The following is a 25,028-nucleotide window of genomic DNA, read 5'->3' as shown; positions in this document are numbered from 1 at the left end:
CCTACAACCACATCTCTTCGCTAGAAAAATTGACGATGTGCAAGCTCGCGAATTCGCGAAAGCGGCGCGTTGTGAGCTTGCACATCGGCTATTTTCGGCTAATGTTCGCCCCCTAGAATAATATGGATGCTGCTGGTGGGGTTCAAGTTCTTTTAAAGCGTTGCTTTGCGAGGGCCAGCAGAGCTGAGCTGGACTGTAGGTTCTGTTCCGAAGGTTGCTTGTGATATAATGTAATTTATATGATATTATTATTTCACCCCGGTTTGTCTGTCTGTCTCCAGTCTGTCTGTCTGTGTGTGCTTGGAAAACGCCTTTGCATTTCTCCTCTTGCTCTAGTTTGAAATCCAACGTGGAGAGAAAATCTGTTATTTTTGGAGATAAAGTGTGTTTTTCCTGAGCCGTTTTGTAGCTTAGAGGAGGCATATGCGTTTTGTAGCTTGAAACGTGTTTTTTCTCGTGTGCGCGCGTGTGTGTGTGTGTGTGAGAGAGAGAGAGGTAGATAGATGGGGGAGAGGAGAGGTAGGCTACATAGCGGCAAGACGCCGAACCCATTTAGAACAAAGGGGAGCGCAGATAAAAACATTAAAGTGTTGATGTGCTAATGCATCGTCTTCCTTCCTGCGGTACCGGTGAATGCATTAAAGACACACCAGTTGTCAAACAATCACACGGCGACACGATGTTTATATTTGCCGGCCGGACGGACCCCGGTGCGGTGCTGAACGTGGTTGCAAATCGGCGTTTCTGCATGTGTGCATGAAACATCACTTCTCCTCCCCCTGTCCCTTTTTTTTGCCCAATCAATCAGTCGATCGATTAATATTATACCGTCGATATGGTCGATAAACTGATCACGTTGAGTGCCGGGTCTTTTTGAAATTATTAATAGTAAAAAATTGTATTGATTTAAATCCGTACCCCTGAGTGCCTCCTGATAACATGAGATGGAGCTGATGGCCGTGTATTAAAACCATGTGATTCTCAACCTTCTTCATTCCAAGGACCCCCAGTTTGATAGCATATAGTCCACGGACCCCCCCCCCCCCCCCCCCCATTTGATAACATTTATCTCTGGGACCCCCACGCACAGATTGTAGATGTTCATTTAACTCTGAGAGTCTACAAACGGAACCAAATGGACTCGTATGGGTCCATTTGGTTCCATTTGTACACTCAGAGTTACACAGACCCAAAGCGGGGTCCATTTGTTGTTTTTAAATAATCCTAGATGAAAACACTGGATGCTGCATCTCAGTGTCCATTCATAAAGGCACGGGGAGTGGATGAGGGATCAATGCTGAGCATTGATCAGGGTTAGGTATCAGTAACAGCAGAATGGGTCTACAGATCTCGGGACAACACAATAAGAGTATTATTGAGCTCCGGGCGGCGGGCAGGAGGAATTAGATTACACCGTCTGGGAGGCTCTGTGCCTCGGCTAGCAGGGTGGATGTCTCCCCTGGTGACTGCTGCTGCTCTCTCTCCCTGGTCTCCCCCCTCTTTTCCTGTGGTCTCGCTCTTTCCTCCCCATTTTTTTCTCCCCCCGCGAGGCGATAAGACCGGGGCTACATGTGGAAAAAACACTCTCTCTCTCTCTCTCTCTCTCTCACACACACACACACACACACACACACACACACACACACACACACACACGTGCGTGGCCCATGGTGCGTGTGCTTTCATTTCATCAGAATGGTAAATCTTGGGGAGATCCAGCCTTTGATTCTCTAACCTTCATCACATAATGAAGCATAATGTAATTTTCATCTTCATCGGCCATTACCTAATGATGCTGCAGTGTCCTCCATAACACTACTACATCGTAATACCATGATAATAATACATTACATTTAATGGTAAATGGTGCATTTATATAGTGCTTTTATCCAAAGCACTTTAAATAGATGTGTGCATTACATTCACCCACACATTCATACACCGATGCTGGAGGAAACCATGCAAGGAAGGAACCAACCTGCACATCAGGAGCAATTAGGGGTTCAGAGTCTTGCTCAAGGACACTTTGACACTTTGGGGGAGCCTGGGACTGAACTGGGAACCTCACGGTTCCCATCCGGCCGCTCTACCGGCCATCCTACCCCTGAGCCACTGCCGCCCCTATAAAATAGTAATACATCACAACACTACTGCAACATAATACATCACATATAACATAGTAAAATATCACAGTATGACATACTACATAGCAATACCATGGTACTGTCTCTGAGTATAGCATAATTGTACATCACACATACCATTGTGATACCTACTAACATAATGATACGTGTCATCAGTTTTCATTAACTATCTTCAGCTAACAAGATCACGAGGGCGGCTGTGGCTCAGGGGTAGAGTGGTTGGATGGTAACCGCAAGGTTCCCAGTTCAAACCCAGGCTCCCCCAGAGTTAGTGTCGAAGTGTCCTTGAGCAAGACACTGAACCCCTAATTGCTCCTGATGTGCTGGTTGGTGCCTTGCTTGGTTTCTGCCGCCATCGGTGTATGAATGTGTGTGTGTGAATGTAATGCACAATCTATAAAGCTATTATCTATATTGCTATTTTCACTGAATGTTTGCCCCGTAATGGGGAACCATGATGTGGTTAATATAAAAATGTGGTTATTGAAATGGTGGTGTTGTGGGTACAGGTACAATTATTATCAATAATGATAATGGTATAGGTACAACGATGCTGATAATAAATAACATTCTATAAATAAACATGGTGAATGTCTGTTTGCGGTTGACGAAAATCTGCTGTTGAATGGGCGGTGAGTACACTGTTGCGTTGGGTCGCAAGTTGTAGGGAAGTTGCTGTAGTAATGAGTAGTAGGCCTAGCGTGTTTGGTGGAGAGCTACCAAAAGAAGGGTGAAACTAAGCAGCTATAAGGAACTCGCCTGTGTTTCAGAAGCTGTACCCAAAACAAACCTTACCAGGCGCTGTGCCGTGGCATCTCTTGACTCTACGATATTCAGATGGTCGGAACATATCATAAGGATAAAAGGTGAACAAAATAATAACAATGTAAGGTGTAATTCTACCCTTAATTCTTCCATGCACACCTCTGTCTCATAAAAGAGATGCACATCGCAACAGACTTCCAGTTTAAAGAAGACTTTTCCTTCTATGTACATGCCAGGTTCGTCCTAGCCGTAATCAGGAACTTATTTTAATGATACAAAAGGTTAATGTAAACCAATGGTCTCCTTTCTCTTTACATTGAGAGATTTTACAGTAGTCCTGCCTGAAGCTCTTGAGCACAGCATCTCTTCCCTGGACACGCGGGCATATTCCCTGCTCGCGGTATACGTTTCCTCTACCGGCCCACATGGAAGACATGCGACTGATGGATTGCAATTTAAAGGCTGTTTACACATGGAGGTAGAGGAAGGGGTCGGTCTGCAGGACGGCTGGAATTTCACCGTTTTTAGGGGCAAAGGTACTTGGCCTTTGGCGTTGTAAATTCTTTTGAGGGCACAGAGGCCAAATGCCAGGGCAGGAAGGCCATCAAATAAAACTACGATTTTAAGTGCACCAAAGTAATTAATTTAAAACATGTTTTTAATACATACTACATAGTAGGTCTATATCAGTGAAAAGGAAAGTATTAAAAATACATTTATTTCACCAAATATTTTTTTTCTAATCATGACACATTACCGATATTTCATACAAAGTGCTGAGTCAAAGGTTGATACATGTTCACACACATGTGCTCAACCCAGTGGCTGACTAATCAGAGTCACTGGACTCTTTTGAAGATGGTGAGTCAGGGTATAGTTCAGAGCTCCGAATCTCAACAAAAGGCACTGCTGTTTAAAAACCATTGACTAGGAGAGAAAAAGGGAAAAAAAAGAGCCAGAGGAGAAAATGTTGAAATCAGCGTGGTGTGGGCGATGCATCAAGGCTGCTGTGGCCTCGGGGCAGATCATTTGTTTGAGGGGCAGAAGTAAGGCCAAACTGAAGGGCCACGGTCGGAGTGACGACGGCTGCCATGACATTCCTGCCTGGGCAGCCAGTCAGCAGATGAAGAACTACGTTTAACCCATTGAGACGGGAAAAGCATCCGTCTCTCTTTAATAGATTATTTTTTAATCGTGAAAATGTGACTCTTTGAATAGATTTATTTTTAAACCAAACAATTTTTATCTCGTACTAATCTTTGCTTCTGGGGGTCCCTGGAATAATACCGGAGCCCAAATACATATCGTTTTGGGGGTCCTTGACATGAAAAACCACTGATATAACCTAACCCCCTTTTTATGTTTTTTTTCCCAGAAAACTGTTAGGATTTTGAAGACATTTGTAGAATCGGCCTCAGGTCTTAATTGATTAAGATATGAAAAAACAACATGGTGTACTATTATTATTGCTGGCTTTAAACCTATGTAAACGCATTAACCTCCAGCAGCAAACCCAATGCAATGTGATCATCAGTCTGATTGCTCTCAGCTCCAACCACTAACCATGATCTAAAGACCAAGCCCCAGACATTGAACGACGTCGTGGGAGCGAGCAGACAGACTTGTGGGTCCATTTTGGTTACATTTGCACTCTGAGTTAAACCACTATAAAATGCTATATATTTCATTGACCGGAGTTCCCCAGGGGTCTATCTGGCCTCCCTTCTTTTTGCCTCTAGTCTACACCAAGTATTCTTTTGCTGAAAATAGCTGATCTACAAGCTCACAACATGTCGCAATGCGAGATTATATGCTATTTTTGGCCAATGTTTTCCGCCCCCAGAATAGTTGCGCTAGGGCTCATGTGGTTAAATTAATACTAATAATTAATTCATGAATAAATATTAATACTTTTACTGTGCATCCTTTCTAGAGAATATTATCCTCTTTGACCTGTGTGGGGGTGTGCGTGCGTCCGTCTGTGCGTCCGTCCGTCCGTCTATATTAGCAGAATCATAGATCTCCGCGTAATGCGATTTCCTCATCACATCTCTGGCAGATGTCTGCATCCAATCCGTCTTATTGGAAAACCATCATTCACTTATGGAATATTGACAGGCCTTCCTGTGTGTGTGTGTGTGTGTGGGGGGGGGGGGGGGGGGGGGGGGGGGGGGGTTGGTACATATGACATTTATCTCGGTTTGTTCCTATTATTGCTATCTATCTGTCTGTCTCACTTTACCTGTCTGTGTGTGTCTGTCTGTCTGTCTAATGTATGTATAATGTATGTAATTTAATCCAAAGCACTTTGTCAGACGCTTGGCTGCTGAGAGTGAGTCTGTCCGCAAGCTATCTATAACGCACACACAGGCAGCATGCACACTTGCATGCAACACACACACATACACGCGCACGCGCGCTGGTATTACTATACTGGTATTACTATCAGCATCTTAAGAAGGACAGTTTGAGCTTCTAGACCATGCTATTTTTGGTGCACTTAAAGGATGACTTCACCAATTTTATTATCTTCATATAATTGGTACTCACTAATGCTCATGAAAAGTCTTAGTCTCATAGGAGAGCCCGCCTACCAGTGACATTTATTTATTTCAAACAAGATTTAAAAGTAAAATCTTGACTTTTATTAACGTGTGAACAATGTCTTCCATTATAGCATGCTAACTTTCCAGGAATACAAAGCCTGCAATTTAGCTTGGGTTCCCCATTGATGATGTCACTGGTAGGCGGGTTTATGAACTGTCCACAGCCCTCCTCTGAGACAGAGTGAGTAGACAGAAATGGTACCATATTATCATAAGCATTAGTGAGGACCAATTATATGAAGCTGGGTTGAAAATGGGTGAAGTCGTCTGCGGGAGTTTATAAGTTTTACTTCATCTCACTCCTCGGCTTAGATTTCTTTATTTGTCTTTTCTTTTCATTTTCTTTTTGCTATATTTTAATCAGAATATTTATTTTAATTGTTTTTCTTTGATTTCGAAAATGCAAAGAATTGTTTGTTTTATTGGCATATTTGAAATAAACATGACGTCAAAACTTTACAAATATAGTAAAACAAGTATACACACACGTATTGCCAGTAGTTCCCCTCTCTCATCACACACACACACACACACACACACACACACACACACACACACACACACACACACACACACACACACACACATACATTAGCCTGTGTTCTGTGTGTACACATGTGTTTACATGAGCTAAGCCTGTAGTGTTTATTTAAAAGTGTCTCCAGTAAACCCGGCCTTAGCGGCCTGTCAGCCTCTTCTCTCCTGGGTCACGTGACCTGTCTGTGTTGAAGTGCATAAACTTAAAATGACATCATCATCAACTGCCTGGTGACCTGACTGGACAAGATGTGATGAGTCATGTAGCCTGTCCTGTCTGTCTGTCTGTTTGTCTTTGTACCTCTCACTTTTCATGCTTATTTCTGTTCCATATTTCTTTCTCTCTGTCTCTCTCTCTGTTATTTGATGTCTTGATCTCACTGTAAAATCCTTAGTGTTGTTTTATCAATGATCTGTCTGTCTTGCCTGTCTGTCTGTCTTTCTGTCTGTGGTGTCATCCTGTTTTACAGTGCCAATCCATCTGAAATGTCTCAGTCTATTATACCCGCACTGCTTTGGGGCATGTCAATCAATTCACCTCATTGACCTCAGCCAATCAGACGTGTATTTGATTCGATGGTGGGCGGGTTCCTGGAGATTTGGAGAAGACGCAGGTGGTTGTAAGGTTGCTAGTTCAAATTCCTCCAATAGCGGGAGAAGTGAAGTCCCTGTGGTGTTTTTCCCCCCGATGCTTCGGAAATCAATTTACCCATGCTGCTTTGGGATGTGTCAATCAATTCACCTGACAACCTATAGTCAGTGGAGGCGGGGCTTCTCATAGCAGGGGGATCAACGTGTGATTGGTTGGGAATTAACTGACAGATCGTATGCATATTCAATACACACACGTTTGTTGAATTTAGGAAAAACAGCCGTTTTCCAAAATGGCTATTACCGAAGAGGGTTAGTTAATCTCCTAACCAATCACACGAGCCAGTTACAGATTCCGGTAAATCACCAATCAGTAGACTCTGGGTTTCTGAGCATCCTGACACTCAGGCTGAAGCTCCATTTGTTCTCAGACACTTCATTATTCCTGGGAGTCCGTTTCCAAACGGCTTCAACAGCAACATCAATTCTATTCTGTCAAAATCAATCACATTCTATCAATATCAATTCTACCAACATCAATACTATGGGGCAGGACTGGCTCTGGAGGTAGAGCAGCCATCTTGGAATCAGAAGGTTCCCACTTTTATCCCTATCTCCCGCTGGGTTAGTGTCTTAGGTCGCTTTCACACCAGAAAGCGTTACTGTGATTAAAACGAATCCTGCTGCACATTGTCGGAAAGTGCGCTTCGTTTGGCAGGTGTGAAGCCTCATTCGAATCCTAATGCGCATCAAAGAACCGCATTCTACTCCGCCAAGAAACGGGGGTTTCGCTTCGCTTCCAATCGCACTTGATTTCGATTCGGTGCAGGTGGGAATGCAATCGCATCAAATAAATGAAATGAAGCAAACAATGTGGCAGATGAATGAGGAGTAAAGTTGGAGACGGAGATGGGATATTTACGCAGCGTTAAGATGTCCCCTTTATCGTGAATAGACGTGATCGAATGAGGAGACCGAAGCCCGAAATCGAAATATGGTCAGATGAGCACATTAATCAATTGCTTAAGGAAACACTGCAGTGTCTGTTTGTCTGTGCGTAAACATGGAGGGCTGTCACTGTGTGCGGGATCCAAGTGCTGGAGACTTTCTTCATCTTGTTTAAATATAAATACTGCAAAATTAAACCCATGCTTAAGTATGATCTATAAACTGTATAGCTAACATGGCATATGCATAGTGGCATACTAATTTTATATGATGATCGGATAGCGTAATCTACAGGAGTGTAAACTAATTAAGGATCATTTTGCGCTCCCGTCTCCATGTGCCTCGGCCATGTGCCCAAAAGAACAGTCAGTGCGTGACCGGCGCACGCACGCACACACACACACACACACACACACACACACACACACACACACCCAGTCCCCGACGGCCAACAACACACATGCATCCACGTTACGCTCAAGTCCTAACTATTACTAGAAGCATAATTTTAACACCATAGATTTTACTGTGTAGTTTATGAATTGAACACATTGATATTGATAAAGTTCTCTGCTGCGTTTCCAATTGCTGCGGATGACAGCGCAGTGTGAAAGCAAACGCAGCAAATTAAATATGCAAGAATCCCGACTACTCCGCCCATTCGCATCGAGTCTACCGATGTATTAGGTGTGAATGTGACCTTAAGCTCTGTTGTCCTTGTGCAAGACACTGAACCCTTGATCAAATGAGAATCTAGATTGTCCTCCACAAGAATTGAGATCACGATTCTCATTTCTTCCATTGAAATATTTATTGTCTTTAGTGTGTAGTTGCTGAACATTACTACATTCAAAATGAGGCACCTGGAGCCATAACTACTGTGGCTTTAAACAGACAACATCAAAGTGCTTGACTTAAACCTCTCTTAAAGTCTCTCTCTTCTAGAAAAACATAAGAGTAACTAAAATTAATTGGACAGCCAACAACTAGTGCTGCACAATTATTGGTCGAATTTAGACATGAGATCGCATAGGACGGTGTCTGAATCTAGATCTCAATCTTTTTTTAATTAATTTTGTAGCACTACTTCATCAACACCGATTAAATGTTTGGAACTACAGTAAGGTTTGGAATGTTTCAGTAGTGTTTGGAACTATTGATTGCCCTGTGCCAAGCGTTCCTCCACATCCAGCCTGTGCTTGTTATGTTCCAATTCAACCGTAGGTTGGTTTTGGCAATAAATTATTGACTAAAGATTCCGATATTTCTTGCATGAAGCTTTTCATGATACTTGGTGGGAAGTAGGGTTGCACACATTTTCACTCAAAAGACCACAATGGAAATAATTCTGCCTTTTTTGGGCTGAGAGTTTCAACGGTCAAGGTCACAATCAAGCTCAAGGAGAAATTGACATAATGAGTCATACAGCATCTCAGAGACTTACACTGATGAGGTTTGAAGTGTTGGATGCCTTCTTGCGCAAAGTAATATCATTTCAAGTGATGTAATCTTTTGCAATCTATGATGTCCGCTGCACGCCAAGAGGTGATTTAACTCTGGGTCAAAGCAGGGCATGGGGCCAAATGACTCGTCTTGACAGATGCACAATGCTGGCAGAGCTGTGAGCTCTCCTGAGTGACTTCCTTCTAGTTCTATGATGCCATTTATATTTTAATGGCTTGGCTCCCATGTGCACACTGCCAGTCGCTGAAAGAGGTCATCCATATAGACCAGGGGTCTTAAACGTTTTACAGGCCAAGGACCCCTTTAGCACTAAAATTGTGCTGCAGTCTGCAGATCAAACTTTTTCATGCATTTCATAGATGGCTTCATAGACTTGTTTGACAGAATTATCATCAGAATTGTGCAAATTAATGTTTCTCTCTCTCTCTCTCTCTCTCTCTCTCTAGCAATGTACAGGCATGTAGATCTGCTATTTTTGTAGCATTCCCCTCCGTGGGTGGTACATGCCAGGGTGACATGTCTTATACGTATTGAAATATGACATATCTATGACAATATGCTCATATGTCACAGACTCATAGATATATCATCTGTGTGGAGCAGTTCACGTTACTCGGACCCTGACCGGGCGCCTCCTCTGGGACAGCCATGTGACTTCAGTGGAAGAGAGTGTAAAGCCTTATTCATACTTTGCACAAGGGAATAGCAGAGAATAGCAAAACTACAAACTTTTAGGGCTGCTATTCTCTGCAATTTTTGGTGCGTAACACCATCACACGAAGAGAGTCATGGATGTGTCAAGAGGAGGACTATAAAGCGCTTAAATTCTTAGGCATATTTCACATTTTATTTTCACATCTGTCACATTATACTGTCAACTATTGATAAAGATTGTAAGCCGATTTGATCCTTGCATCTCCCTCACACAGTTTAGCGAGAGTAGCTAACATGTGTTTCTACCCAGCAGACACCACATCGCCCCTCACCTTATCAAACAGTATTTTCAGTTCTATTGCAACTCCTGTCTCGTGCTACAAGTGTGAAAGCACAACAGTTGCAGGGGTTGACACTAACGGTTGCCCGACTGCCCGTGGCCAGTAAATACAACGTTCTGGAGTGGAGTTTGTTTTCAGATTGCCCGACGAGCGACTGCATTCCGTCTTCATAAACACTCATTCTGTGTTTTCAAAGTGACTGTCGCCACTCTGCAATTATCAATTGGTTTAACATTAATTTGTTCTTACAAGCGCACATTTTACCTATCATTTTATAATGGATGATTTACTTAAATCATCGGCAAGTGGGCATGACCTTTGGGCAAGTAGAGCATGACCTGTACTTGCCTGATGGGCCTCTGAGACCTTAGTGTCACTGTCAACCCCTGCCAACACTGGGCAGTGTCCCCACCTGATTTCCCATACATTTTCCAGAATTCATATGAGAATGGGGCTTTATAGTAAGGGAAGGCCCTTGTTGTATCCTGTGTTGTTTCCCTCACAAAGCTGCTCAAACAGAGCAGACTGTTAACATTTAGCACCTCGTCGACACGCTGGACAGACTGGGGGGGGGGGGGGGGGGGTGGGTGAGAGCAGTCACAGTCACACAATGGCTTTCAATAGGTTGTTAACTACCGACTGTTAACGACCTTCTTTTGTTTTGTTAACTAGGCCTCCCAGATAGCAGTATAGTGACAGAGCAGTGTGAGACTGGACTGAGGCCGTCTGTGAATAGTACTGTAGTTTAGTGTACTAAATGCCATTGATTCTCAAACATTTTAATTTTTTGTATACTATGCATTAGGCTATGGGTCTTCAACAGGGGGTCCCGGCCCCGAGAGGGTCCTCAGAGGTACTGCAGGGTTTGCTGCTTAATTTTTGTGTGATGGGTTGATTTTTTTTTAAATTAACCATTTGAAACCTAGCATCCTGATTCTGAGTGGAACATTAGCCGGAAATATTTTTCAGCAGCTTTGGTGTTGTGGGAAAAGTACAGAACCCTGTCTCCACCTTAGAGTACATATGAATAGAGACGGCACCGGATTTCTCCTTCCATCCACTTGCATTAAGTTGCTCAAAAGCGCATGAGGCGATTTCACTCCTCCTTCCGGGTAGGAACAGAGTGCATTCTGGGATTGATTGGCCCAAACTCATGAATGCGCTGGCCGTTGACTATCATTGCACTGAAACAGCGTTCACGTGTCATCATGAACGTGCGCAATGATGGTCAACGGACCAGCACGTTCATGAGTTTGGCCCAGCGCTGCAATACCAAATTCAGCCACTATGTCCATTTCGCCTCAGGGTTTCCTCCGGGTGCCGTCTCTATTCATATATACACTAAGGTCTCCACGTAGGTGCATGATTTCTCCCCCACACCTGTCCATAATTAAACCCTAGGCCTGGGAGGCGTGCCCATCTGTGCCCAAAACAATAAACCAATGATCTACAGAATATTCTCAAAACGAATAAGGCTAAATAATAACAGAAATAATAATACAAAAAACAGTTAAATGGCTTCTACACTAAGTATTGAGGGGCTAAGTTTTAAAAATGCACATTAAAGTGAACCCAACAAAGCTGTCAAACAAGTCTATGAAGCTATCTATGAAATTTATGAAAAAGATGCAACCAACAGAATTCTGCTAAGAGGTCCTTGGCCTGAACAATGTTGAAGATGCCTGCATTGGGCCACAGACCCCCATTTCATGCCACATTTTATACAAATCCTCAGTGATTATTAGAGTTTCAGTGTACACATGGTGTGTACATTTTGTATATATTGCCTAGCTAGTGTGCTGCTTGGCAGAAATGGAAACTCAAAATGATATGTGTGATTCAACTCTTTTGAACTTTGCCAAATTCAGAAAAGGAAGTGGAGAGGCTTCCTCTTCTGAACTTTTCCCGTGTGAAATTACAGACAGGAGGAGATAGACAGGCCTGACTGAGAGACTAGAGGAGTGCTTCTCAAAACTTTTTCATTTCAAGGACCCCCCATATCTCAGGGAGTGTACAAATGGAACCAAATGGACCCGTAGGGGTCCATGTGGTTCCATTTGTACATCCATCCATGCATCCCCGGGGAGGAAGCATGAATGCACTCAGGACGTTTTCGTGGCAAAGCCACCAATTAATGCAGATTCAAATATCATTTGTGTAAGTGGAATATTTGGCTCTAGATCAGGGATGGGCAACCAACCACTTCTTTTTCATCTACCAGTTGGTCAGAGTGGGCATATTTTACCCATTCTAACTATCAGGAGCAGTGGGTGCAGCTGCTATTACATTGCCCAGGGCGCAGTTAGGGGTTAAGTGATTTCTTGCTCAGGAGCACGTCGACCAGGGACAGTCACAGGGCACGAACCTGTGACTGGAGCACGTCGACCAGGGACAGTCACAGGGCACCAACGGGCAACCTTCTGGTTCCCACTCTGCTTCTCTGCCCACTCAGCCATGGCCGCTCCAGGGCTAAGAAGTGATCCTGTGCCAGGAAAGGTTGCCCAACTCTGTAGAGCAGTGGTTCGCAAACATTTTCATGTGAAGGACCCACACGTTTCTGTATTTTCCTCAAGAGATTTTGTGCCAGCGACCCCCATAAGTACTTATCAAGGGAAAAAATGTCTAAAATGTCAAAAATCTAAAAGATCACAGCCTGTCACTTGGTGATGCACTGTGAACTTGTAGAGAGGCGGCGGGGAGCGTGACCGTGCATATTTTTAACACTGCCTCATTGGGCTAAACGTGATGTGTTGAAATATGACTTTATATTTAACTTCAACGCTACTAAATACTACTTTATTTAGTTCAGTACTATTCAGTTCTTGGACTGTTCAGTAGAACTGCCTCTAGTGTGCATAGTTACTCTCCTCTTATCTTTCTCTTCTCTTCCTATCTCACCCCTCTGTTCTCTCTCTCTCTCTCTCTCTCTCTCTCTCTCTCTCTCTCTCTCCCCCCCCTCCAGAGGGAATGGTTTTTTCCACATCTCCTCAGTGATATGTTAAGTCATGGAATGTTCCATACAGCACTCTGCTGCTCCGTGCTCTGGTCACTTTGAAATCAGAAGTGTTCTTCCAACCAGTGGCTCTAACCTCTGGAACGCTGCTCTCCACTGCTGATCTAAACATCCTTAAGAGTGGAAAACACTCATTGTGAATGTGATCATGGTGATCACATTTAAATTCTGTCGTGCTCTTGTTGCATAACAACAAGCCTCAAGCCTGAGTTGCACATGGGTCTTGCATGCCGTCAAATATCAATAGCATATATATGTAAGCTCACATGCGTCACATTCGTGATGCGTTGTGAGCTTGAAGATCTGCTATTTACTGAGCATGACACCGGCACGCAGCCACGCAACTGAGGCTTCACACGTCACAGCTGTCACCAGTAGGTTCTTGCGTCTGTCCGCTCATTCATTTCCGTCTGTCTCATTGTAGACTTGCCACGTCTTTGTGCATTGTCTGATGATGCATACCAAACTGGGGGTCCTTGAAATGCGCTAGGCCCGGCCTCAGCCTGCTGAACGGGTGCTGAGCCATAATTGCCGTCACAATGTCGTTGTTTAAATTTTCACCCTGCTGCACTTTTGACCATAATCTGTTTTGGTTTCTTGTTTTACCAGCCATGCACTAACTGAATTTTCCTCATGGGATCAATAAAGGTCCATCTTTTCATAAAAAAGGTCTATCGACCTACTTTGCACCCACAGGTACGGCACATTAACCTGTCCACTCTAATGTTGATTGTGTAATGTGTAGTGCACACATATCTTCATGCGTCGATATTTGTTTATTTAGCCTTTACTTTGAGATTTCCATCTCTTTTAGAAGTGGACCCGCTCACAGTGGGAACATGATATGAGATATAATTTTGTGACCTTAGTTGGAGTGTTGTCCATATTGTTGAATGAATAACGTGCTTAAGTTCACCCAAAAAACGACTTGTTTGTTTTCTATCAATTACACACCCCATGAAGCCTTGGCTTGAATTTATGTTTTTGTGGCATTCCTGAGCCAATAATGTGATGACCGTGTCATGGGTCAATAGGAGACTCTGCAATTCTACCAGAGGCACAAGCGCTCATCAAATTATTGTCCCTGGAATGCGACAAAAAAAAGTTGTACAGTAAGGCAGAGGCAAGAAAACAACTAGGTGCTGAACAGAGACGGGCAGGTAAATACAAGATGTAACAATAGTAAAAAGGTGCTCCTGAATCAATCGGGATAAGACAAATTGAAAAAAGACGGAGATCCGGGCACTCAAAATATTTGAAGTTTCGACCTATACCGGTTTTCATCAGGGTTAACAACAAGACACAAAACAACAAACTCATTATATAGGGCTGGACCCAGGTGGGACCAGTCTGAGAATTAACCACTTTGAAACAAGTCACATGGTACAGCTTTTAATACATGGTTATTACACAAGAACAATCAAACAATAATCAAATATAAAAAAGGAACACGTGTGTGAGAGGACCCATCATATGACAAACACACTTAAAGCTACAAATACATTGGATACAGTAAGACTATAAAAGCAAGGTATAAATGTAATGTAATATACTCAACCATATATAACCAAGTATAACAGAGGACAAAGGCAATTGTAATAAAGGCTGATATAGAGCCTAAAGTAAACTATAAAAAACACATGAAGTCTATGTCCTCATTCAGGCCAGGTGGGTTGTAGGTTGGTAGCTGCCCCACGACGGCTTTGTGTACAAACAATGTGTCTTCTTATGGTCAGAGATCAGATGACTGACAGTTCACACAACACACATTCGAGGGATGAACTAGTTACAGATCATAAAGCAATACGTTTGTCTAGCGTACGCAATGTGATTATGGGGCGTTTGTGTCCGGGTAGCTCAGTCGGTAGAGCTCTCGCCTTTGGACCACAAGTTCATGGGTTCGATCCCGGGTACCGCCAACTCAGCGTATGAGTAGCACGTCTTGGGTGCGGAAAGTCGTGCGGGAAGTATAGGGAGCTGATGGTAGGTGTGGCGCTCCACCTCAGCAATCCATCTCCCAGGGGTCTAGCGCATTGTAGCGCATAGACTCCCGCGTGTTACCGGCTGTTACCGACAATAAGCCACTCCCGACGTACTTCTTACTATACTTCTGGGGCGTTCATGTATAAAATAAATCCATAATTCAATATAGGCACACAAAATAGCAGCCACAAGATGCTTTTTTGCTTGAAAACCGAAAAAAAATTGTTTTTTATCTGTATTTAGCCATGCAACTGCATTGGTATAGGAAGGTATAATATACTTGGAAGCTGGTTGTCTTCAGCAGTGAATTTATTTTCGCAGAAGACTCACAATATACTACATCTGACACGCTCGCACGCACACACGCACACACACGCATGCACAAAAGACACGACTCAACCACAGGATGAGCAGAGGAAGCAATCAGCTGACACTCCGACTTCCTCCACTCGTCCCTCCTGACCTCCAACACACACTGAAGATGTGTCTGTGTGTCTGTGTGTCTGTGTGCGTGTGTGCGTGTGTGCGTGTGTGTGTGTGAGTGGATGGATATTTACGTGTGTGGCAAGGTCGGGGTCAAATGCATGCCTGCTGTGTACGGTTGCATATGTTTGTGTGTGTGTGTGTGTGTGTGTGTGTGTGTGTGCAGCTGTTAAGCTATAGAGATGTTTTATGGACCAGCAGGGACTCATAGAATAAATGCAGCAACAATACTCTGCCGTGTTTGTACATTACGACCGTACATCTTATTACTGGACCTCCTGTGTGTGTGTGTGTGTGTGTGTGTGTGTGTGTGTGTGTGTGTGTGTGTGTGTGTGTGTGTGTGTGTGTGTGTGTGTGTGTGTGTGTGTGTGTGTGTGTGTGTGTGTGTGTGTGTGTGTGTGTGTGTGTGTGTGTGTGTGTGTGTGTGTGTGTGTGTGTGTGTGTGTGTGTGTGTGTGTGTGTGTGCGCTTTGTATTACTATACTTGTGAGGGTCAAATGTCCCCACGAGTACAATAGAGAAAAATACATTGTGAAGACAGTTTCCCTGGTTGTTTTATGCTTAAACGTTTGGGGAGTTAGACTTACAATAAGGAACAGATTTACTGATGTATCATCATTTATTTAACTCAAGACCATGTTCTCATGTTATACGGAGCACAGATTCATATAGACTGTATGCAATGCATAACAACAGATGTAGCAAAAGGCATGGCATGCATTATTTGAACGGAAGAAAAGTGCCCAATTTACACATTTTTGGCTTATCAGATTGCAGTAATACCATTCATTTCAATAGGTGGGTGAGTTATATAATATTTGGCAGGTATTTTTTGTCTAAAATTCATTATGCTAATATTCTTGCACTCAAGCAGAACATGCATAGAGGTGAGGTTTAGAAGGGTTAGGGTTTTATCCAACCTGAGCAAGTCCTGCTATTTTGACCATTGAGCTAATAGAGCCTGCCTGCTTGCTCAGCGGATACATTTAATCTAGACCTTCAGGTGGATATTCGTGTCTAGGTGAGACGTGACCTTTGATACTACCTGAATGTCTTAATAGAAGAGCGTCTAGGTGAGACGTGACCTTTGATACTACCTGAATGTCTAGGTGAGACGTGACCTTTGATACTACCTGAATGTCTAGGTGAGACGTGACCTTTGATACTACCTGAATGTCTAGGTGAGACGTGACCTTTGATACTACCTGAATGTCTTAATAGAAGAGCGTCTAGGTGAGACGTGACCTTTGATACTACCTGAATGTCTTGTCTAGGTGAGACGTGACCTTTGATACTACCTGAATGTCTAGGTGAGACGTGACCTTTGATACTACCTGAATGTCTAGGTGAGACGTGACCTTTGATACTACCTGAATGTCTTAATAGAAGAGCATGGAGACCAAATACAACCAGTTATATTGTATTTACCTGCTCTACAGATTGTATTTACCTGCTCTACAGATTGTATTTACCTGCTCTACAGATTGTATTTACCTGCTCTACAGATTGTATTTACCTGCTCTACAGATTGGACACAATGACATTTTAATAATTAAAGTCACACACCGGAAATATATTGAATTTTGTAGATTGGCTATTTTTGTGTATTAAATAAGTATTAAATTGCCTTCACTAAATCACTATCCTAAAGGTGGCCTTACACTAGCCGATTTTTTTTAATCTGAAATCTGATCCACACACTACAGGATAATCGGAGTGGGGCAGAGCAAATATCAAACATTCTTGATGTTGATCGGGCCGATCCCGATCGCACTTTGAGCGGTCGGGCACCCCCCGAGCGTCAAGAATGCCCGATTATCGGCTAGTGTAAGGCCACCTTTAAATGATGTCCAACTCCTCACAAGTATAGTAACAACAATCGTGTGTGTGTGTGTGTGTGTGTGTGTGTGTGTGTGTGTGTGTGTGTGTGTGTGTGTGTGTGTGTGTGTGTGTGTGTGTGTGTGTGTGTGTGTGTGTGTGTGTGTGTGTGTGTGTGTGTGTGTGTGTGTGTGTGTGTGTGTGTGTGTGGCTGGCTCTTGACATTCCTTTCAGTCCATTAGCAAGTGGAGTTCAACAGAAGTGTTTAACATTAGTTTTAACGTTCTTGGTTAGAACTAACACCATGGTGTTTTTGTATGTTTACATATAGAAGCTATTTATACTGCTGACAATGTTCCGCAAACATACTAACATTACTAGCTCTACAGCAGCCGTGTTTGGAACATACAGTAATACTTAGTATTACACTCTCTATACAGTAGTGTTTAGAACTATACAATGTTTACTTTAGACAGTGTGTTTGGAACTCTACAGTAGTGTTTTGAACTATGTTTTGGAAATATACAGTAGTGTTTGGAACTATGTTTTGGAAATATACAGTTGGAACTATGTTTTGGAAATGTACAATAGTGTTTGGAACTATGTTTTGGAACTATACAGTAGTGTTTGGATCTATGTTTTGGAAATGTACAGTAGTGTTTGAAACTATGTTTTGGAACTATACAGCAGTGTTTGGAACTATGTTTTGGAACTACTGTATACAGTAATGTTTGGAACTATACAGTAGTGTTTACTGTTTAGAACTGTTCCACATTATTCTTGTCATCTCTCATCACTGAGCACACCAACAATATAAAGAATATGGCCGCACACTACCAAACTGCATGGAACAGGAGCAACGATTTATTCAAAGAAGTGATATTTCGATCACTGATGTCCTTCGTCAGGCAGCTCTGAGCACAGCACACCGAAAGCTGGTTTTGGCAATTGGAAATAAATGATTGAATGGTGGGTGTCGTAACTCTGTCTCTCAATAGCTCTGGGTGTGATGTGTTGTTTTGATAGATGATGTGACTGTTCTGTTATAGAGATGATAATTCGTCCTGACTGGCACTGCACTCGCAGTCGCGTGTACACGCACGCACGCACGCGTGCACAGTGACCAGTGATTGGTTTCTAATGAAATAACAGGCTGATGATGGAACATGTGGTGACGTACCACAACATCATAATGATGTGTGTTAGTGATAGCCACACACACACACACACACACACACACACACACCACACACACACACACACACACACACACACACACTAGTGAATGTTTGTTCTTGAATCTTGATACATTCAGATCTCAATTAAAAGGATTGGAGATTCGTTCATTAATATTTTCTTCCTAGCTCGCTGAGCGAGTCACTTTTCTCTTTGCTAGCGATCTGGTTTATAGATCTGGTTTATGGACATGGTCTGTTTCCGTGCATGAATGTGCAAATTACCAGATTCAGTAGACGTTGACGTAAGTGCAAACGTTTCAGTGGACTACTGCTGTCCAGGTTATAAGGAAATGTTTTAAATACAGTATTGTTCTTGTTAAGAATAACATTTTTGATCAGGAATGCGACAAAAGCTCTCCATGAATTCAAGGCATCATGTGGTGAGTAATTTATATGGGGAAAGGGTCATTTTGTGGGTGAAACAACGAGCAGGGCTCGATGTGGACAGATTAAGTTGTACTGGGATTGCAAAATCCACATTCATATTGTGTTTAAAACCAAGATGGGCTCTATAATCTGTGTGGCCACTGGGCAGGCCATGACATCAGTCAATTATGAAGTATCTATGATGTATTGTATGACAACACATTTGGGCCAGGTTTCAGACCCAACTCCACTCACTGTAATTTCAAGTTAAATATTTCGGACAATACGAAACATGTGTGTGAGCAAATGCGAGGATGCAATATTACTTCATTGGCGGGGCAGAGAGCACAAGACATGTAGCCCTGGCTCTGACAGACAGACAAACAAAAGTAACACACATACAGAAAGACTGACAGACACTCTTGCAGATGGCTCAGCTCCTACTGAGCTACATTGTAACTTACCCTGAACAGAACGTCAAATGTTCACGACCCAAATGTGCTTGGTGGAGCTGTCACACAACACTCCGTCTCTCTCTCTCTCTCTCTCTCTCTCTGTATGTCTCTCTCTCTCTCTCTCTCTCTCTCTCTCTCTCTCTCTCTCTCTCTCTCTCAGTATAATGATAGTTGTAACGGAGACCTGCTCTCTGATGTTTTGCTGTAAACAAGACTAGTCTACTGTAAATACAATAGTCTGTAATTAGAGAGAGAAGGGGGGGATGTATATTGAAGTATGATATAGTGTGGTATGTTGGTGGCTGGCTTATCATAGTAGGGCATGTTAGTGGGTCCGTTCCGTCACGTGTTTCCCATTGAGGTAGTCAAAAATGTCTGTCTAAACATGTTGCACAAAATCATAACAAATGTTCCCGACCATTTCTAAATAAGTTCCTTGCTTTCATCCACTGACTGGGCCTGTGTTGTTCTCAATGTCATATCGGTCTTACTCCACATATAGCTACCGTATATTTCCAAATAGTAGCCCGGGCGTTTAATGCGCAAAATCAATTTGAACCCAGGGCGTTTAAAAGGAACCAGGCGGCTATTTTCAGGAGGGCTACTATTTGAATATATGTATATTTTTAAATATACAGTATCTATCCTTTATCTTGTAACAGTAATGTTACATCATGGCATTTGGAAAAATTGGCAAACATTTGGTTTCGCTGTGAGCTTGTACCTATGCTATTTTCACTAGTTGACCTACTGCAAAGGTGTGTGTGTGTGTGTGCGTGTGCGTGTGCGTGTGCGTGTGCGTGTGCGTGCGGGACTCTAATGATTAAAGGCTCCAATAGGTTATATCAGTGTGGTGTAATGATGGGCAGGTCATAAACCTAACTGGGCATGGCCTGGGTTACATTATTAAAAAAAGAGACACAAGCCCAGTGGTTAGGGCTATTGGAGAGCAATATATGGACAGTTGGACACAGTAATGATACATGAATGTGATCCAGAAGCAGTCTTCTGAAGCATTTCATGACACGTTGTCAGGCGGTGGAGATTTCAGCCCCTGATGTCTTAGTCAGAATGAGCTAACAAGTTGTTCGGCTGGTCTGCTAGGGAGCCATCACATCACAGACAGTTTGGCCTACGGTATAATCTGAAAGCTGTATTTCGAGGATGCGTTTTGTTGGAAGTGACATTGTCACACAGACGTACAACCGGAGGGACAATGGATGCTGTTCCTCAATGTCAGCGTGTGAGTCTTGTGTTGCCTGATAGGCAAATAGGTTCCGACCAAACGGTGCTCTCAAATCAGTGCTGCAGTTGTGAGGCAGCATTGTGCCTGATTGCCTGAACCATGTCTACAGGATATCATGTCCATAGTGCTCACACACGTCACACAGTGTGGATACCATGTCTATGTTAGACTTCCGAGCTCTGGTAGAGCAACCACACGAGCCTCAACAAGTGGTAACTGTACTGTTCCCAGGTGTAACAACTCATTCGGACAGTCTGCATTCTCAGTAAAGGGAGCAAACCTATGGAACTCTTTGCCTACGGTTCTAAAACTAGAGACGGATGGTAACGTGTTCTACAGAGGACTCAAACTATGGTTGAAATCAAATCAACTTTGTTGTATAGCTTGAGTTACTAGAGAGATTATGTTTACTTGTGTATTTGAGATTATGTAATGGGTACTGTAATTTTGCTGTAAATATTATTAGAATGTATAATGTTTTGTATTTGATTGGGTTTTTTTTTTTTTTTAAACTAAATTGTATTTTTTAGAAGTGGTGAAAATTAGCACATGTGCTAACACACTGTAAATGATGCATCTACAATTTGTACAACTGTGCAATGAGCAATGCAATTGTTATGTCCATATCAAATAAATAAACATAAACATAGTGCTCACTGCTCACACACAGTGTGATGCCTGCAGTTCAAACCTATATCAATATCACTGCTCAAACATTACGTTGTCTGCGTTAAAAGCACAAATAAATATAAATAGCTTAGCTGAAACAATGGTTGTAGTAATGATTAATAGGTTGTCGCACACAATCGGGAGGATCAAATGACCGGCGCTCCTCTCCAAAAGTTAAACAGTGTCCACTAGCTTGAAGCGCCCCGGGGCGCTGCACCACAAAACACCGAGCACTGAGAGAGCTGATCGGTGCTGAGGACTGGAGCGCATCTTTACCATAGAAATAAATGACAAAACACAGTCTCTGTGTGGACACACGGCGTGTTGGGGATTCAGGGATCGAACTGGGTGCGTTTCCTTTCAAAACCACAGCAGTAGGAGCAACAGCCTCCCTAACCACAGCAGTAACAGCCTCCGTAACCACAGCAGTAGGAGCATCAGCCTCCCTAACCCATAGGAGCAGCAGCCTCCCAAACCACAGCAGTAGGAGGAGCAGCCTCCGTAACCACAGCAGTAGGAGCAACAGCCTCCCTAACCACAGCAGTAGGAGCAACAGCCTCCCTAACCACAGCATAGGAGCAGCAGCCTCCGTAACCACAGCAGTAGGAGCAACAGCCTCCCTAACCACAGCAGTAGGAGCAGCAGCCTCTCTAACCACAGCAGTAGGAGCAACAGCCTCCCTAACCACAGCAGTAGGAGCAGCAGCCTCCCTAACCACAGCATAGGAGCAGCAGCCTCCCTAACCACAGCATAGGAGCAGCAGCCTCCCTAACCACAGCATAGGAGCAGCAGCCTCCCTAACCACAGCATAGGAGCAGCAGCCTCCCTAACCACAGCAGTAGGAGCAGCAGCCTCCCTAACCACAGCATAGGAGCAGCAGCCTCCCTAACCACAGCATAGGAGCAGCAGCCTCCCTAACCACAGCATAGGAGCAGCAGCCTCCCTAACCACAGCAGTAGGAGCAGCAGCCTCCCTAACCACAGCAGTAGGAGCAGCAGCCTCCCTAACCACAGCAGTAACAGCCTCCCTAACCACAGCAGTAACAGCCTCCCTAACCACAGCAGGAGGAGCAGCAGCCTCCCTAACCACAGCAGTAACAGCCTCCCTAACCACAGCAGTAACAGCCCCCCTAACCACAGCAGTAACAGCCTCCCTAACCACAGCAGTAACAGCCCCCCAAACCACAGCAGTAGGAGGAGCAGCCTCCGTAACCACAGCAGTAGGAGCAACAGCCTCCCTAACCACAGCAGTAGGAGCAACAGCCTCCCTAACCACAGCATAGGAGCAGCAGCCTCCGTAACCACAGCAGTAGGAGCAACAGCCTCCCTAACCACAGCAGTAGGAGCAGCAGCCTCTCTAACCACAGCAGTAGGAGCAGCAGCCTCCCTAACCACAGCATAGGAGCAGCAGCCTCCCTAACCACAGCATAGGAGCAGCAGCCTCCCTAACCACAGCATAGGAGCAGCAGCCTCCCTAACCACAGCATAGGAGCAGCAGCCTCCCTAACCACAGCAGTAGGAGCAGCAGCCTCCCTAACCACAGCATAGGAGCAGCAGCCTCCCTAACCACAGCATAGGAGCAGCAGCCTCCCTAACCACAGCATAGGAGCAGCAGCCTCCCTAACCACAGCAGTAGGAGCAGCAGCCTCCCTAACCACAGCAGTAGGAGCAGCAGCCTCCCTAACCACAGCAGTAGGAGCAGCAGCCTCCCTAACCACAGCAGTAACAGCCTCCGTAACCACAGCAGTAGGAGCATCAGCCTCCCTAACCCATAGGAGCAGCATCCTCCCAAACCACAGCAGTAGGAGGAGCAGCCTCCGTAACCACAGCAGTAGGAGCAACAGCCTCCCTAACCACAGCAGTAGGAGCAACAGCCTCCCTAACCACAGCATAGGAGCAGCAGCCTCCGTAACCACAGCAGTAGGAGCAACAGCCTCCCTAACCACAGCAGTAGGAGCAGCAGCCTCTCTAACCACAGCAGTAGGAGCAGCAGCCTCCCTAACCACAGCATAGGAGCAGCAGCCTCCCTAACCACAGCATAGGAGCAGCAGCCTCCCTAACCACAGCATAGGAGCAGCAGCCTCCCTAACCACAGCATAGGAGCAGCAGCCTCCCTAACCACAGCAGTAGGAGCAGCAGCCTCCCTAACCACAGCATAGGAGCAGCAGCCTCCCTAACCACAGCATAGGAGCAGCAGCCTCCCTAACCACAGCATAGGAGCAGCAGCCTCCCTAACCACAGCAGTAGGAGCAGCAGCCTCCCTAACCACAGCAGTAGGAGCAGCAGCCTCCCTAACCACAGCAGTAGGAGCAGCAGCCTCCCTAACCACAGCAGTAGGAGCAGCAGCCTCCCTAACCACAGCAGTAACAGCCTCCCTAACCACAGCAGTAACAGCCTCCCTAACCACAGCAGGAGGAGCAGCAGCCTCCCTAACCACAGCAGTAACAGCCTCCCTAACCACAGCAGTAACAGCCTCCCTAACCACAGCAGTAACAGCCCCCCAAACCACAGCAGTAGGAGGAGGAGCCTCCGTAACCACAGCAGTAGGAGCAACAGCCTCCCTAACCACAGCAGTAGGAGCAACAGCCTCCCTAACCACAGCAGTAGGAGCAACAGCCTCCGTAACCACAGCAGTAGGAGCAACAGCCTCTCTAACCACAGCAGTAGGAGCAGCAGCCTCCCTAACCACAGCATAGGAGCAGCAGCCTCCCTAACCACAGCATAGGAGCAGCAGCCTCCCTAACCACAGCATAGAAGCAGCAGCCTCCCTAACCACAGCAGTAGGAGCAGCAGCCTCTCTAACCACAGCAGTAGGAGCAGCAGCCTCCCTAACCACAGCAGTAGGAGCAGCAGCCTCTCTAACCACAGCATAGGAGCAGCAGCCTCCCTAACCACAGCATAGGAGCAGCAGCCTCCCTAACCACAGCATAGGAGCAGCAGCCTCCCTAACCACAGCATAGAAGCAGCAGCCTCCCTAACCACAGCATAGGAGCAGCAGCCTCCCTAACCACAGCATAGGAGCAGCAGCCTCCCTAACCACAGCAGTAGGAGCAGCAGCCTCCCTAACCACAGCATAGGAGCAGCAGCCTCCCTAACCACAGCATAGGAGCAGCAGCCTCCCTAACCACAGCAGTAGGAGCAGCAGCCTCCCTAACCACAGCAGTAGGAGCAGCAGCCTCCCTAACCACAGCAGTAGGAGCAGCAGCCTCCCTAACCACAGCAGTAACAGCCTCCCTAACCACAGCAGTAACAGCCTCCCTAACCACAGCAGGAGGAGCAGCAGCCTCCCTAACCACAGCAGTAACAGCCTCCCTAACCACAGCAGTAACAGCCCCCCTAACCACAGCAGTAACAGCCCCCCTAACCACAGCAGTAACAGCCCCCCTAACCACAGCAGTAACAGCCCCCCTAACCACAGCAGTAACAGCCTCCCTAACCACAGCAGTAGGAGCAGCAGCCTCCCTAACCACAGCAGTAACAGCCTCCCTAACCACAGCAGTAGGAGCAACAGCCTCCTGCATATTGGGGACAATCACATGGGACTGATCCATCAGGATGCCGTTATGACTGTACATTATGATGACTGCTACATTTGTGAGGCACGATGTCCAACACAACCCTGCCTGTGTCTGAGCACCGTGTGTGTGTGTGTGTGTGTGTGTGTGTGTGTGTGTGTGTGTGTGTGTGTGTGTGTGTGTGTGTGTGTGTG

At 44.9% G+C, this 25,028-nt stretch overlaps 1 protein-coding gene across 1 annotated transcript in view; it reads left to right on the top strand.

Annotated features, from left to right (window-relative positions):
- plxna3 (plexin A3) overlaps positions 1-25,028 on the top strand; it is a 144,910-nt gene that overhangs the window by 372 nt on the left and 119,510 nt on the right. The window lies entirely within an intron of this gene.

The sequence above is a fragment of the Electrona antarctica genome, assembly GCF_951216825.1.
Source record: "Electrona antarctica genome assembly, chromosome: 2".
NCBI lineage: Eukaryota > Metazoa > Chordata > Actinopteri > Myctophiformes > Myctophidae > Electrona > Electrona antarctica.
The sequence above is the reverse complement of the archived record's forward strand: the minus strand, read 5'-3'. Positions and strand labels throughout refer to the sequence as shown.